Below are 17,174 nucleotides of genomic sequence, written 5' to 3' on the forward strand. Positions count from 1 at the left end.
AGAAATTCACTGCTGAGTGTAAAGCTGTAGGGATGAAAATCTTCACTTTTTAATTAGAAGTCATGGTTATTCCTAGCTGTTCCAAGTACAGAGGCTTAACTACCTTGGGTTTTTTCACAGGTGAGGGTAGATGGGATTCATACCTCTCAGCTATACAGATTTTGGCAGATTGTCCAGATGTTTTCATATATTTTTGTTCAATTTTTCATAAAATTGTATTTTTTTCTGACAAATCATTGGCAAGTCATTAAAGATTGAAGTTAGAAAATAATGACAGACATTTGAGTTTCAGACTGCATACCCTTCAGAACATTCATGCTAACACAAAACCTATTATTCTATCAACTTTCTAAGCTTCTAAGAGCAATATTTAAAAATTGACCTATATTTGGACCTTTGTCCTGCCATGATTTATGGCTTTGTCCAGATGTCTTTCTCTAAGAGGTTGAGAGGTATGAGGAGATTGGAAAATGAACAATCTGAGTGGTGCAATAGAAACTGTACAGCAGGGATTGTACCAGAGTGTGAAAGCAATGTGTGAGATAAATCATTAATTAAAGCTTTCTGCATCAATAGGCTCAGTAATGACTTACTGAGCATGAACTGATCACATCTGCTGAATATTAACATGATTAATTTGTATTTTAAATAGTAAGAAAGCTGACCTTTTTGTAATGAAAGGCTGCACCCCTACACTCCCTAATGTATATAAGATTACTGCAGGTCACATGACTTAGGGGAATGGGGACATTCCACTTACTGCACATCATCATTTTGATAGGTACCTAGTGTGATGAGTTTGCATTCAACATCTCATTAGGTTTTCCCATCAATACCCCCATCCTTACCTTTAGTTGTGACCTCTGGGTAGTGATAAAAAAGGTAAGATGTAAGGGAAAGTAGGGTCATTTGCACCACTGCTGGGCTCATTCTCCCATGAGTGTGTGAGAAGTATGGCAGTTATAAAGCATGAGTAGAGCACCAAAGATTAAAGTTATGATGTCTTATTGAGTTGCTCCCTATAGTCCATGGATTAATTGCATCAACCACCATTTTCTACTGTGTGACTCCGAGAAGGTCACTTAACCAGGCAGTGGTCCTGTGCTACGTCTGAAAAAGGTCCACATTGGCATCAGTACTTTATCCCCAGTTAAAAATACATTGATTAAGAAACTTCAACAGCAATTAGTTTAAGTGGCCTGTACATGTATTTATTTATGTTTGTTTGTTAGCCAAATAGGTGGATTGGTCCTAAGGCCTTTTCAGCTATGACAGAGGAATTATGGGAGATACATTCAATTTACAGCAATGCATAGTTACATAGTGTTGATAAGTCAGACCAGAGATTTACGCAACAGGGAATGCATGATGTGGTAAGTCACAAATACATTAATAGCAATATATTGTCAAATTAAGTAGTAAAATCAGTAATGCAGACAGCATTTGCAAATTCTAAAGTACTTTTTACAAGAGCGATGTGATGTCTCTGAGTAAATAGGGGACTGCTTAGATTTACAGGTTCAAATAGAATTTTTTAGGAGTCTGAGTTTTAATATTTGTCTTTTCTTTGTATAAAGTGGTTCAAAACTTTTTATCTAGATTGTATATATATTGTTTCTTTACTAAGGTATGACTGAAATGGATCCATTTAACTGGGACATTTTGCCGTCTGCATTTTGAATGGAGGAATATTTTTATTTATTTATTTATTTGACATTTATTTACCGGGAAAGTCCGATTGGGTATGAGACCATTTTCAGCGGAGGCCCAGGGAGAAAAGCTCCACAGTACACATTAAACACAATTAAAAAACTGAACATTGGTTATAAATATTAAGACAATAACAAAGTAGTATAATATGTGAAACACAATAAAAGAAAAATAAGCAATATATAAAGACAAGCAATAAATCTGACCATGCATTATATACAAGATAGAAGAGAGTTCCTAATGTTCATGTTACCTAATGATGCATGAAAAACATGTAACAGAATAAGTAATAGGTCATAAAAGCCATATACTTTTTCTGGCGGGAGAACTAGACAGTAAATTTCAGTCAAATTCTGTGGTCGATAAATGTTAGTGTAAGAATATAAAGAAAGGACATTAGAATGTTAACAAATTAAAAAGAGGTAAGGCTAGAAAATAGGTAAAGCAGGAAGGGAAGTAGGATAGGATCTATATTACTTTGTTGAAAGGGCTGCTCATCAAATACCCTTTCATCGACACGTAAATACTGAAAGACCAAAACTTTGAACAGCCAAATAAGCAATTTTTTCCCATGGAAAAAAATCGCTTGGCGAACAAAAAATAAAACAAACCATCAAACCCTATGAAGTGGAGAGGCTTTGCCCCTCACAACCCCAGATGTGGAGGGCTGTGCCCCCCACACCATCCCTAACTAAATATACCAACTCTGAGATCGCACTACAGTGGAGGAAAGGGCAAATTCCCAATAATGGCCAAGTGTTTTTTTTCCCCCTGGGAAAAAATTTGCATACTTGGCCATTCAAAGTTTTGGTAGCTTGCCATTTACATCTCGATCAAAGGGCGTTCTGTTGACAGCCCTTTTAACAATGTAAGTGGGACCCATAGGATATAGCAAGAGAAAGTCTATTAAGAGTGTGGAAGAAGGCAATAGAAAAGAATATTAAGATGGCAAGGAGCATGGGTATATCCAATTACTAGTTAGGTGTTCTTTCAACCTAGACTTGAAGAAATAGTAGTGGGGTATAAGTCTGATTGCTTCTGCAATGGCATTCCATGATTTGACAACACAGTGAAAGTACAGACTAATCCCATTAGATCTATGAGGTTTGACAGGAATGTAGGTCATGAGATGGAATATATTGTTGAAGTAGTGATGATGTAGTTTGGAAAAATGAAGAGTTGTACAGTAATTTGTGAGTTAATGTTACTTGATTAAAGGTGAAAGTGGGGTAGTTCAAGCCAATTTAGGGACTTCAGAGTAGAGCAATGGTGAGAGTAGTGGGCCTGCCCTGTGGCAAATTTAACTACTTTATTATAACATTGATTAAGTTTTGCTTTGAGTGAAGTGTGAAGATTGGTTTGGACAGGTGAAGCTTATAGAAGGGAGGGTAAGAGATAGGTATCGATTCCCATTTCTAGGACAAGGTTAATAAAGATGTTATTAATATTTGCTTGAATTCTGTGTGCATTTCGAGAAATGTTTACGGCAACAGTGGTTTAACAGCATATTCAGGTCCTGGAATGAGTACCTTAATATGTTTAAAATTGAGTAAGGTAGTTAGCAACAAAGTAACAAGCTTTTAGTTGAGTATTGACTTTATGTATAATTGGACTGAAGTGGACTTTGAAGAAAAGGTTAGAGTAAAGTGTTAAGATGAGATACTTATACTGAGGAACCTGTGCTATTTGAATATTGTCTGGATTAAATATCGTTCAAGAGGATTAGTTCTGGCATAATGATCAAGGTTTTGCCTCCCAAGCACAAGACATCAGGTTTGTGCATAACTTTTGGTCAAGGCCTGTGTGGAGTTTATATGGTCTTCCCATGTCTCTTTGTCCCTACCCAAAAAAAAAAAAAAACATACGAGGTGTTTCAATCACAAACACTCCCAGAAATTGTATGGTGTCATGGGCAGTAGCACAGACTCTAGGTTGTGCCTATCAGAAGAAGAGATGAGAAGATCAAGTATTTTAAGTATTGACTGTAGTGAGCAATATGCTCTTGATAACAGAACACGGCTCACAGACTGCATGCCTTGTCAGGGCTACCAACTGGAAATTGATTTAATCACATTGACCAAAGTTGCCAAAAATGCATTCTCAAACTAAAGAGCTTGCAGAGATGAGTCACATTTTGTTAAAAACATATACTATTTCTGTCAATGGTTGGGTTATATAAAATAACTTTTAATGTTTTTACCTTTGTGTATTGTGGTCATTGTTGTAGACATGTTTACATACTTTAATGTGTTTATATACTTTAATGTTGTTTTATTACTGGTTATCAGCAGTTGTCACTTTAATTTTAAAGTGTGTTTACTTAAGTAGAACAAAGTGATGCAATTGGTGAATGCTGATCACCTGTCTTACTTATAAGGAAGTTTTTTTATTGCTGTAACTGTTTCTGAAGAAGTTTGCTATCAGGCTGACGAAAAGTGCTTTAAACAGTGGAATAAATAGTGTTATTTTCGAACCTGTTTTTGGATTTATTTAGTTTCTTGCCTTGTTTGTGTTTCCAAAAATGGGCAATAGTTTTACTGGTAATACATGGGATGAGGGTCCAACCTATACCATACTAACAGTTGAAGGAGACTGTATGCCTCTATTAGCTAATTTGTACTAGCCATAAGGTCCAGTAGGCCTGGGTCCTGGGCCAATGAGCAGTTGACCAGCTGGTGTCCAGTAGCCCAGCTAGGGTTACCTGAGATATCTCTGTTGAACAAAAACTGGATGTACTCAACCTGCCAAACTCAATGTAAGTTCACTTACAGGATGTAGCTTGGAAGAGGATGACAAGTTGCTAGGGAGGAGAGTGGACATCCTGTACATCCAGGAAACAATGCAGCAAAGCCACTTGGCTTCTGATCCAGAATCCACTACTTTGCAGAAAGGCAGACTGGAAATGGTGTGGGAATTGTGAAGGAGATTCTCCTGAAGACAGTGAGTTATATTGTCAAAATTAGGGATAGACTCATGGCAATGGACTCCTGTGTAAAGACAGGACTGTGTTCATAATCTAAGCCTATGTCCCACAGATGTGTTGTGAAGCAAAGAGAAGAGTGCAGTCAAGCAGCAGTTGTAGGACCTATTAGAGAAAGCAAGACAACATGAGTTTGTGTTGATAACCTGAATGTTTATATCAGGACAGACATAATAGGATACAAGGACCACTTGGGTGGGGCAACAGAAATAAAGAAGGAGTCTATTCTAGACTTCTCTGTTACAAATTGTATGATGGTGGTCAACACATGGTTCAGCAACAGAGACATGATCCCATGCAAGGGTGACCAACATGCAACTCAGGTAAACCATCTCCTAGTAAGGAAAGAGTACTAAGATAGAATCAGAGATTACAAAGTCATAGCTACTGAAATAGTCAGTGAAATAAGGAAACAAGGAAACACTCAGGGCTTCAGCACCTCATGAAGCGAAAGAAACAGATGGATTCAAAGACAAATGCCAGCATCTTAAAACAGCATATATGAAAACCATACAACAGACTCATAAACAAGTCAGGTATGGAAATCAGATACATAAAGAAAGCTAATGGCAGACTACAGAAGTCCAGGAAGTTGTCAAAAGAAAGGAGTTTAGGAAAAAGTGGGAGATAGATAAAGACAGACCTGCCTAAGGAGGATTACTGATTGGCTAGAAAACAGGCTAAGAGCAGTTGAAAGAGCAAACAAGGCATCAGAGGCACTGTCCCATCTTCTGGAAACTGACTCAGCAGATGGCTCAAATAAGTTCTGTCAGGTAGCAAGGCAAAGACGGAAAGATAAACAAAATAGTCATCAGACACCACTTATAATGGATGCCAATAACAACCTGCTCACCAGTCTACAGGACACGAAAAGCAGATGGAAGGCGTATCAGCAGCTTCTCAGTGAAGAAATCCCCACAGAAGATGTACTGCCGCATGCACAACCCACAGTGAAAGGGGACTAAGGAAAATGAAGTCAAGGAAACCAGCAGGCACAGATGAGGTTATGGTAGACATGATCAAATTGTTGGGTGAGGAAAGTGAGAAATGGCTCATGAGAGTACTCATAGCAGAATCGAGAAAAAGGTTTATCCCAGATGACTGGAGAATAAGTATTCTAGTGCCAGTGTACAAGAACAAAGGGGACAGTCATAACTCTGGGCAGTCTAGAGGTGTCAAACTCCTTTGGGAAAGTGCTGGAGAGGTGTCTGATAAACAGATATGTAGATTAAAAGAATGTAAGAAGGGAAATGATCGGTTTGAATTCAGATCAGGATGCAGCATGACTGACTCAATGTTTTCAGTGAGAAAGATAGTGATGAAGAAGCTAAAGAAGAGGAAAGAGTCCAACTGACATTCCTGGACTTGGAGAGAGCATTCAACAAGGTCACAAGAAAGCAGATTTCGGTAGTCCTGTAATGGTTCAAAGTCCCAGAAACAGTGGTAGAATTACTGACACAAGTATGAACAGAATTTGGATTCACAGATACTGTACCAGTGAGAGTGGAGAATCAGGGTTAAGCTCTGACCCCACTGCTGTTCCTATTGATGATGGACTACATTAGCAAACAGGTTGGAGGGGGCATATCAGCAATGCTGCTGTATGCAGATCATATGGATGCAGATCATATGGTATTACAAACAGACTCTGATCTGGAATTTCAGCAAATGGTAGGGGAATAGAATGTAAAACTGAAGGCACATGTGATGAAACTGTGGACAAGACAGTTCTCATAACAGCAAACGGAGAAATCAGAAGAAGCTGGAAATTAAGGTTGAAGGCAAATTAGTGGAACAGGTTACCAGCTTCAGAAATATGTCAGGAGTGGTTGAGTTGATGGGGTGTCTGAATGAGAAAGTCAAAGTTAGAATCAGACGGTTTGCAGCCAAGAAGTCTCTGTCTGTCTGGGGTACTGTGTGACAGAAGAAGGTCAAAGAAGCCAAAAAGTAAGTTCTATAAAACAGTGGTGCAACCAGAACTTCTGTATGATACATAAACTTGGGCATTTGAAGACAGTACAGATGAAGAAACTAGAAATGACAGAGATGAAGTGTCTGAGACAGGTGGTAGGATGCACACTGTATGACAAAGGAAGTAGCTCCAATTGTAGAGAGGGTAAAAAATAGATTGTGGTGATTCAGACACGTGCAGGAAAGCAGAAGATTATTTGGTAGAAGAGATTTGGGAGAGGCAGGAAGAAGGCAAGAGTAAATGAGAACATCCAGCAAAGAGATGATAGATAGACTGCATAAGAAATGTCCTGCAACAGTCTAACATGACTGGTGAAGAAGGTAGCAGACTGGCATTGAATTGAAAAAGGTGGCAACAGTTGGAATGGACACACTGACCTCAAGTAGACAATGGGAAATAGGGGATTGATGATGATGATGATGATGATGATGATGATGATGATGATGAAAAACGTGTTAATAGTTAACTTTTGATGAGTTTCAAATAACATGGTTGCAATTTCCAAAGTAACAAGTGTCAGGTGTTCGGTAGTGAACCAGTGACACAACCTGCTGAAGATTGTGGGTAATAGACCCTCCCCAGATGTTTGGACTTTTTCCAGTACTGATACTGCAGTGCAGCATAACAGTGGTACTACACTCCTAAGGTGCCTTTCTTTGGATCAGACATTAAACCATGGTCACAACTGACTCAGATGGTTTAGGTCTACCCTAAATCTATGCCACAAGCAAAGTAAGACTAACCTGATCAACAAAACATAAATAAAAGTGATAAGTATCCACACAAAACTGACCCAGGCACTCAATGAACTCTGTGTAGGCTTACAGCAAAGCCAACATGGAGTTTATGTGTTTGCGCGATGAGCAGTAGAGCTAATTGCGTATACATGCTGTGTATCATGCTTAAATGAATACAAGTGAGACTTCATGCCCAGCAATTACCATGTACAAACACATTCAGACATGCAGACATATTTAACTATGGGCAAACTAGTTCTGTGGGATTGCACAAACAGCCACAATGGCTACAAGGGTTTAATTTGAGGCAATGAATGCATTACTAATACATAATAGGAAAGTGTACTCATTGCAAAGTACAGTACAAACATGTTTGGCCATACCGAAATAAAGGTTTGGTGATGATCAACAAATGTACATAGACTGCATTATGGGGAAGTGTGTGTATTTAAAAGGGCCACAGATAAGAATGGTAGAAATGAAGAATGGGTAAGAGGACAAGTGAAACATGGTAATGTACACCAGATAAGGGTATGCAAATGTATGTACACCCCAAAGACGAGACATTTGCAGTATGAACAGTAATTACATATGTACATAATAAAGTATGTACTGCTGATTACACCTTCTGTGTGGGTATATTTATATCATCACACACCTAATTGTGTTGTAATTGTGGCCGAGTGGTTAAGGCGATAAACATGAAATCCATTGGGGTTTCCCCGCACAGGTTTGAATCCTGTCGATTACGTTGGTGTTGTTTTCTTGTTGAAGGGAGGGTGGCCTAACGGTTAAGGTGTTTGCCTTACAAACATAAGATACAGGGTTTGAGCCTCACAGGGAATAATTGGCTAGGCTTAAAATGGCTTGCAAGGGCAATTAGCCTAGTACTAACCTATGAAACCTATGAAATAGTATATTATGTGACTCTCAGACAAGGTCACATATCAGTGGGGATGATTGTTTATGATATAAGCAACCTGACATGATCACTGGAGAGGACATTTAGCAAGGACAGTATATACAACAGGTCGTATGTGCATATTTTGGAGATTTGCCAAAGAGTTGCTTGAATATGAATAGTAATATCAGCATATGTCTCAACAAATTGGGACACATAGCAACAGTCTCATGGACAACAGTGGACAGAAGCATGCACAATCATGGAGAATATCAAGATAACACAGTGATGACCATGCCCTGGCTCAGCAATCAAGGAGCCTCAATCCTCACCACTAACACCAGGGAGGTCATCTCATAGGAGAGAGGAAAGGATATCTAATACACACAGTAAAGTACAATTTCCCCTTAAGTGCACACAGAGATCACAATCGGTCTGGGGCTGGTTGCTCCTTTGTTCAACAGGTCCCCAATAAGACTCTCCACTGGCACAGCTATAGGGTCCAGGTCTCAGCTTAGCTGGGCAAGCTAGAATCTCCAGTACCCTCTCTGTCCAACCAGTGCTTCGTGTCCCTGCCAAGTAGCTGACACAACACACATACACACACTTTGAGATAAGTATTTATACAACTTCATAGACACTCCTGAGAAAGGCTGACACAGATTATTCAGCTGTGCCCCTTTACCCAGACTATACAGTAGTAATTACTGCCACCACCCAGCTAATAATATCAGCTACTAAAAGGCCCTTAAAAGGGTGTCCAGTTATTACTGTGCAATATTATAATCCAATGGTTGTATGACTAACAGTCAAGGCTTACTTTAGAGTGGCCTATTACAATAACCTCTATAAATATGCAATGTACTCTAGAGCTTATCTCTACACAAACCAACCACAGGTAGAAGGTTTTAAAAATATTTAATAATAAATAAATTAAAACACAAGACAAAACTACTACACCACAGAGATATCTAAGAGTTCAGAGATCACACAGAAACTTAAAATAATACAGTAGAACAGGTCTGATATCAAAGAAAAATACATAATTAATATTTACTAGCTTTAACTATTCCTACAAGAAATCACAGTGCTAGAAACTTACATGTGAGCTTAGGCAAAGTGCTGAGTTAGATATCCAAGATCAAAATGCTCTCAGTCTCTTGTGAGAAAGAGTATTTAAACATTACTAACAAACATGGCCCTAAGGCCCTCCCAAATTACATCATATTGACACTTAGGTTTTCCCAGACATTCCTATTGCATCATCTTAACACCTGGTCTGTGTTCTCAGGCCACAAACTGTATTATTTAGCAATCTAACACCTGCTCAGAAACTTACAACAATACAAGGCATCTCACATATACAGTCTAGCAGAAACCAGAGCAATAAAGCACCTTCCACATGTAAATTCTGGTAATAAACTTTAGCCTTAAAACAATGGGCATGAAACCTTCATCCAGATACACTGGAGCCGAATTCTAACATGAAAGGGTCACAACATACTTCACTAGGCCAGTAGAGTGCAATGTTGTCACATATTTTGCAGTTCCACGTTTCACAGTATTCTTTTGCACTCAAGAAACATGCCTGTATTTTACATTTATTTACAAATGCCAGAATTATATATCAAATTCTATTTGACTAGGCTGGCAGCCTTCGCCCATCTCTCCCCATTTGTCACAAATAAACCATTAATCTGTGTCATTGACACAAAATATGTAATTGTGATTTATTAACGTGTTCTGCATGAACACACTTCTAACACTGTAATGATTTGTCAGTAATCTGTAACTGAAATCAAGCACACCTTCCTCAAAAATGACCACTTTCGGGAGGTGTTAAGAGGGACACTGTTTTACCTGTATTTTGAATTAGGAGCAATCCTGGCTAGTTGAGAGGTTTGCATGACACATATATGCCACAATCCACACTTGCATGAATGTAATCCATGCCATCAATGTTATCAAAGAGCTATGTATTTACTGGGTTCATCACATCAAGACATATCACACATGCATCTTGTACAACACCTTGAAGGGAATTCTGTACTGTAAACTCATAATGGTTATGCATCACAAAGAATACTTATGTATGAACAAAACGATGTGTGGAAGCACACTGTAACAAACATGATGCACTTGAGTAAATCCTATCTGGAAGATGAGTGGTGAGGTACATGCAAAAGGGTGCTTTGTACTAAATTATTGGTGTGGTGAGTGCTGAGAACAATGGGGCTATACTGTCCTTTGATGTGGATGGCCTGCTTATGCTCAGGATATGTGCTACATACAAGGGATTTGTCACCACTGTGGTCATATGGTGGAAGTTCTGCTTCCTATCTACCTGAGTACCCAGGTCACATAACTCTTGATCTTGTCATAGGGGTGTGCTCTCTATATTGTAAGTAGCTTGTTTACTTGCTTTCAAAAGTAAGTAACCAAGCTTTTTGTCCATATAGTATGTCCCCATGGCTCTGGCAACAATAATTTTTGTTCTTTAATACTTTCTGCAATGTATCATAGCATTCTTGGATTCAATGATTGTCTGCAATTTGCAGTCATCCACAAAACTGGTTACATAAATGATGTCTAAGTTTGTCTTGACTTCTGAGACTCAAATACTGAACAGAAAAGGGTCTAGTACAGAACCCTAAAGTATGGATCTAGTCACTGAGCTTTACCTAGAGATGACTTCACACACTTTGACATTATGTGTCCTGTATCTGATCCATTTGCCTACCCACTTGGTGATGTAGGTGTTTATACCCACTTGAGACAGTTTCTCTGTAATACCCAAGTGTGGATTTTTTTAAATGCATTGGCCAGGTCAGGTTATGTGGCATGAAATGATTTTCCTCATGCATGCCCTTGGTAACCCTCTTGAAGACATCAACCAAATTTAACAGACATTAAGTAACGTTAACAAATCAAAAATGTGTTTGGTACACATTCAGGAGATTACCTGTGTCTTTTTTGATAATGTCCATGATTAGTCATTGCTCTGCCTCACAGTTGAGGGGAGTCAGGATTATGGGTGTATATTCCCTGCATCCTGTCCCCCCCCCCCCCGGTTTAGATGGATGACTTGCTGTACACCCTTCTACAAGAACATAGCATGTCTGGAGGCTGTGTTTAAGTAGGGATCCAACTGTGGCTGCTAGGTCAGGTTTTAAGTCATGGTGTGAGCAACTTGGGATGCTATCAGGGCCCACTGATTGTGTGTTATTAGCCTTATAGAGCACAGAGATAAGCTGCTCTCCTGAGAACATAAACTGATTAATGTTTGCATGTATACTTTGGCTAATGGCCAGTGGGAACAGGGTGTGGAGTATGAAACAAACTGTCAGCTAGCAGATGGACTATTGTCTCTGGTTGAGTATGGCTGGTGACATCCACAAACAGCTCTCAGCTTAGCTGTGTATTCCCCTTAACATTTCATACTTATTTAAATCAATGATTTGTGACAACACCTCCAAATACAACCTTGGTTCTACATCACCTGCCATACAGTGACACAGTTGTACAACTGTACCAATGTTGCGTAATTACATCAATTGCACAACATATGCTTTTATGTTTTTTCATTGGAAATCTGTATTTCAGAGGCCTGATAATATATATGGACACATTACAAATGAATTAATTGTGGCTCATGCAGAACAGTTATTGATACAAAGGCTGATAGTCACACAATGGTGCTGGTGAACACATCAATAATCCTTGGGAATAGCAACCCAGTTGTGCATACAATGAATTCCACAAGGTTGCAATTGAATTAAAACATGTATTATTTTTGGGTATATAACAGCATTGCATCACATGGATGAAACAAGACTTATGTGCCCATGTAATCAGTGTGAATTTATATCGATGTATTCACAGAGCATTTAATGATGTGCACCTGTGGCATATTGCAAGTGTCACTGTGATGGTTAAATGAGAACTGTGTAGAATGTTGATCTGCTCCACTACAAAAACATATGCCCTACTAAGCCAACAATATACATAATATTATCCCATGTCAACAGTTCTCAGGAGGCATATTACCACAGCTGTTATGAAAGGAACATGTAATGAAATGGCAGCAATGGCCATCAATATATTACCTCACATCACAGATTGTAATGCCCTCTTGTAGGCCTACCATACATCTATGCCTCAACATACCACATGTCAATGGCAACAATATTGACATGTGAAATGTTCATAGGTTCATAGTACATTACTAAGCTAAAGGCCAACACGCATAAAATCCTATCCATTATTATACCATTTAAACCAAACTCACTATATCTATATAATGGAAAATAGTAAGTCTATGTCTGTAGATGCATATTTGCTTGATTGCATTACATACTGCCTCTGTCCATATGTGACATGTGCACCTCCCCATGACAGAATTAGCAATCCCACATCCAGTGGTCTGGAGATGGCTTGCAGAGGCTCATGGAAGGGCTCTGATTCATGATGTGTGTATGCATCTTTGAGATGAGGACATCCTCAATGCCTCTGCAGAAAGGATGTCATGTGACCAGAGGTAAAAAGGAGATGTTGGATACATGGGGCTACATTAATGATTTTCCTAAGTGGTAGTGAAATGAAAAGCAATTCAAAAGAACATCCAGTGACTTATACCATCAACCACACACACAGCAGTACACTGTCTGATTTGCACATTACACTTGTGTAAGTATAGAAGCTAAGTTGCATACAATGTAACACTAGCACCACCACATATGTCTGACTTTAACACTGTCGTGCTGCACTTTATAGAGTACGATAGCATTACTCTATGCTGATATGAACATGGGAGGAGGGTCTGACATGGATGTGCTGTCACATCTCAGTGTAAAATAGTGTCAAAAATATTATATGAATGTATACACACTCAAGTCTCCTGCTGTCAGATTAGAACCCATAAATATCAGGTTACAGAAGCTGTAGAACACAGTACTTAACATTACTGCCACAGCACAAGTCTAACTTGAATGCTGTCAGAAGTGCACTTTATACATGATGACATCATGAGTGCATGTATGTTACAAGAAGATGTTTGGATGAGTATTTGTCATAAACTAAAAACCTCTCCAAAGCAGACTATAACCTCTTAAGGGGTAGTTTAAATAGCTTCACTGCATCTTCCCCCTTAGATAGAACTGACAACTATGTAGAGTTCTACACCAGTGCTTTATACAAATACTTGTATAACTGCATTGACTTGGCCATACCTGATAGGACCAAAACAAGTTCCTCAACAGGTAGTTAATGATACCACAAACACTGTCATGCTGCACTCTATAGAGTACGATAGCATTACTCTATGCTGAGATGAACATGGGAGGAGGGTCTGACATGGATGTGCTGTCACATCTAAGTGTAAAATAGTGTCAAAAATATTATATGAATGTATACACACTCAAGGCTCCTGCTGTCAGATTAGAACCCATAAATATCAGGTTACAGAAGCTGTAGAACACAGTACTTAACATTACTGCCACAGCACAAGTCTAACTTGAATGCTGTCAGAAGTGCACTTTATACATGATGACATCATGAGTGCATGTATGTTACAAGAAGATGTTTGGAGGAGTATTTGACATAAACTAAAAACCTCTCCAAAGCAGATTATAACCTCTTAGGGGGTAGTATAAATAGCTTCGCTGCATCTTCCCCCTTAGATAGAACTGACAACTATGTAGAGTTCTACACCAGTGCTTTATACAAACACTTGTATAACTGCATTGACTTGGCCATACCTGATAGGACCAAAACAAGTTCCTCAACATGTAGTTAATGATACCACAAACACTGTCATGCTGCACTTTATAGAGTACGATAGCATTAGTCTATGCTGAGATGAACATGGGAAGAGGGTCTGACATGGATGTGCTGTCACATCTAAGTGTAAAATAGTGTCAAAAATATTATATGAATGTATACACACTCAAGTCTCCTGCTGTCAGATTAGAAACCATAAATATCAGGTTACAGAAGCTGTAGAACACAGTACTTAACATTACTGCCACAGCACAAGTCTGACTTGAATGCTGTCAGAAGTGCACTTTATACATGATGACATCATGAGTGTATGTATGTTACAAGAATATGTTTGGAGGAGTATTTGACATTAACTAAAAACCTCTCCAAAGCAGATTATAACCTCTTAGGGGATAGTATAAATAGCTTCACTGCATCTTCCCCCTTAGATAGAACTGACAACTATGTAGAGTTCTACACCAGTGCTTTATACAAACACTTGTATAACTGCATTGACTTGACCATACCTGATAGGACCAAAACAAGTTCCTCAACAGGTAGTTAATGATACCACAAACACTGAACCTGTGGACATAGCTAACCTGTTGGCCGACAGGTTCTGTAAGAACTTCATATCCCTACCACATGTCCCCTACCTTCTATTTCTAAAGAGCAGGTCATAAGCCCCCTCTGTAAAGCCAAAACCACAGCATCTACGGAACCTGATAATATACAAGCAAAAAACCTTCCGGATGGATACTGCTGTTATCTGAAAAGCTTTATTAAAACCAGATAAAATCCAAAGACAGTAGATTGAAAAGTTAGCGCTTTCGGGTGTAACCCTTCATCAGACAAAGACACAAACAGTATCAAGCACTATTTAAAATAAATATAAACCAATCACAAACTAGTAAAAGACCCGCCTATTTTTCAAGGCGGGCTTCATTGGTATGACATCATTAAGACCGGGCCATCTATGGGCCATGAACTCTATAATCCACCTTGACTCTATAAGCTCTGTGAGCTGTTTTACATCCCCCCCTTTTGTTGAGTTTAACATTCACAATTGCCCTGAAGCTAAAAGTATGTGTGGGACATTCATTAATATGCCTACACAAGGCATTATGTATATCGCCATTTCTTATGGTAGATAAATGTTGCAGCACCCTAACTTTAAACATGTTGTTAGTCTTGCCGACATAAAAACATGGGCATGAGTTGCATTCAGCCAGGTAGACTATGTCTTTGGTCCTGCATGTTGCTCTAGCTTTTAGTTGAAAACTTCTACCAGTATTATGATGCACAAAAGTTGTATTCTTATTAATATAGGGACAAGCCTTACATGCTCCACATGGGGTGCTCCCAATTTGCTTGACATATTTTCTGTCCTGTAAGGTATGCTCTCCACAAAGAATGTCCTTTAGATTTTTATTCTTTCTATAGCCAAACATGGGGTGGGGACCTACTACAGTCCTAACCTTATCATCACTGGTTAGGATATTCCAGTTTTTCTTTATAATGTTAGTGATGTCCTTGATGTTACTGCTGTATGTAAACATCAATTTGAGATTACATTCATCCTTCTTGTCACCACTAATCTCCCTAACTGATGATGCTTGTGAATGTAGCCATGGTTTATATCTGTCTCCCCTCTTTGCTTTACTGGTTGTGATGGTCTTATTGACCATCTCATCATGGTACCCCCTAGCTTGTAAAAAACCTGTCAACCTGTTGGTTTCCCCTTCAAAACCAGATTCCTCTGTACAGATCCTAGATATCCTGCTTACCTGTCCTTGTATAATACTAGGAAAGGTATAGCGTGGGTGCATACTATCGTATGATAGGAGCGTATTTCTCCAACATTCCTTTCTATGTAGGCCAGTGGTGAAACCAGAACTGGTTTGTGCTATTGAAACATCTAGGAAGTCTATATGAGTATATGATGCTAGCTTGGTGAACCTGAAAAAATGTGTGGTGGAGTGTAAGTAATCTACAAAATGGTCCAAAGACGAGGCCTCCCCCTTCCATAAAATAAAAACATCATCCACGAAACGTTTGTACAGTCTAATATTAGACCACCAAACTGGATGATTGTAAATAAACTTATCCTCCCAGTAGGAGAGCACGAGATTAGCATAAGTATTTGCACAGGGTGTGCCCATGGCTACACCCTGTGCTTGTTTATATAGTTGTTCAGGACCTAAAAAGACATTATTGTCTAACACCAGTTTTAACATGGTTGTAATCAAATTAATCTTACTATGCTCGACATCTCATACCTTCAAAAGTTCTCCAATAGCTGTAACACCATAATCATTGTTAATAACAGTAAATAGACTTTCTACATCCAGAGTCACCATAAGGTATGGGTCATCATTTGGTCCCCTCTGTACCTCACCTAGTGCTCTCAAGAAACCCCCTGTGTCGGATAGAATATTTTCTATATTGTCTACCACTGGCCGAAGTGTAGTTTCAAGCCATATTGAGATGTTTTCTGTCACCCATTTCCTGCCTGAAACAATAGGTCTTATAGGCGGATCTTCCAGGGATTTATGTATTTTGGGTAAACCCTTAAAAATGGGAGTTACTACACCTTCTATTTTGAGGAAATTATATAATTCCTCATTAATAACTTCATTCTGTAGAAGTTGTTTCAAACAAGCATGCACTTTATCAACAAGCAACTTGGCATTGAGGGGGTTCAATGGGACATAAGTGTCTAAATCAGATAGCAAAATACTCAATTTATTATGGTAGAAGCTAGTATCCATAACGACAATAGCCCCACCTTTATCAGCCATTTTTATTGTTACCCTTTCATTATTGCTCAAATCATACAGGGCTTGCTTCTGTATAGGACTTAAATTGTAATATCTTTGTGTAAAGCCCCTTTGAAAATATTCCAACAGATCCTTCTCACAGGCCTTAATGAACAAATTCATGGAGGCAGTAAAAGTAGGTACAAATGTGCTTGGTTGTCTTAACACATGTCTGTTATTAGTGCTATTACCAAACATATTACGTAAAGCAACTGTTCTACAAAACATCATAACATCCATAATTACTTCGTGATATACACTTTCTCTACTTGGGACAAAAGACAGTCCCTTGTTTAAG

The 17,174-nt window shown here is 38.8% G+C and overlaps 1 non-coding gene across 1 annotated transcript; it reads left to right on the forward strand.

Annotated features, from left to right (window-relative positions):
* Window positions 1-8,068: 8,068 nt before the first annotated feature.
* On the forward strand, window positions 8,069-8,150 carry TRNAS-UGA. The gene has a single exon. It is a non-coding gene; the product is annotated as a tRNA-Ser (tRNA).
* Window positions 8,151-17,174: the final 9,024 nt, after the last annotated feature.

Source organism: Protopterus annectens, chromosome 2.part1, assembly GCF_019279795.1.
Source record: "Protopterus annectens isolate FY-2018-M chromosome 2.part1, PAN1.0, whole genome shotgun sequence".
NCBI classification, from domain to species: Eukaryota; Metazoa; Chordata; order Ceratodontiformes; family Protopteridae; genus Protopterus; species Protopterus annectens.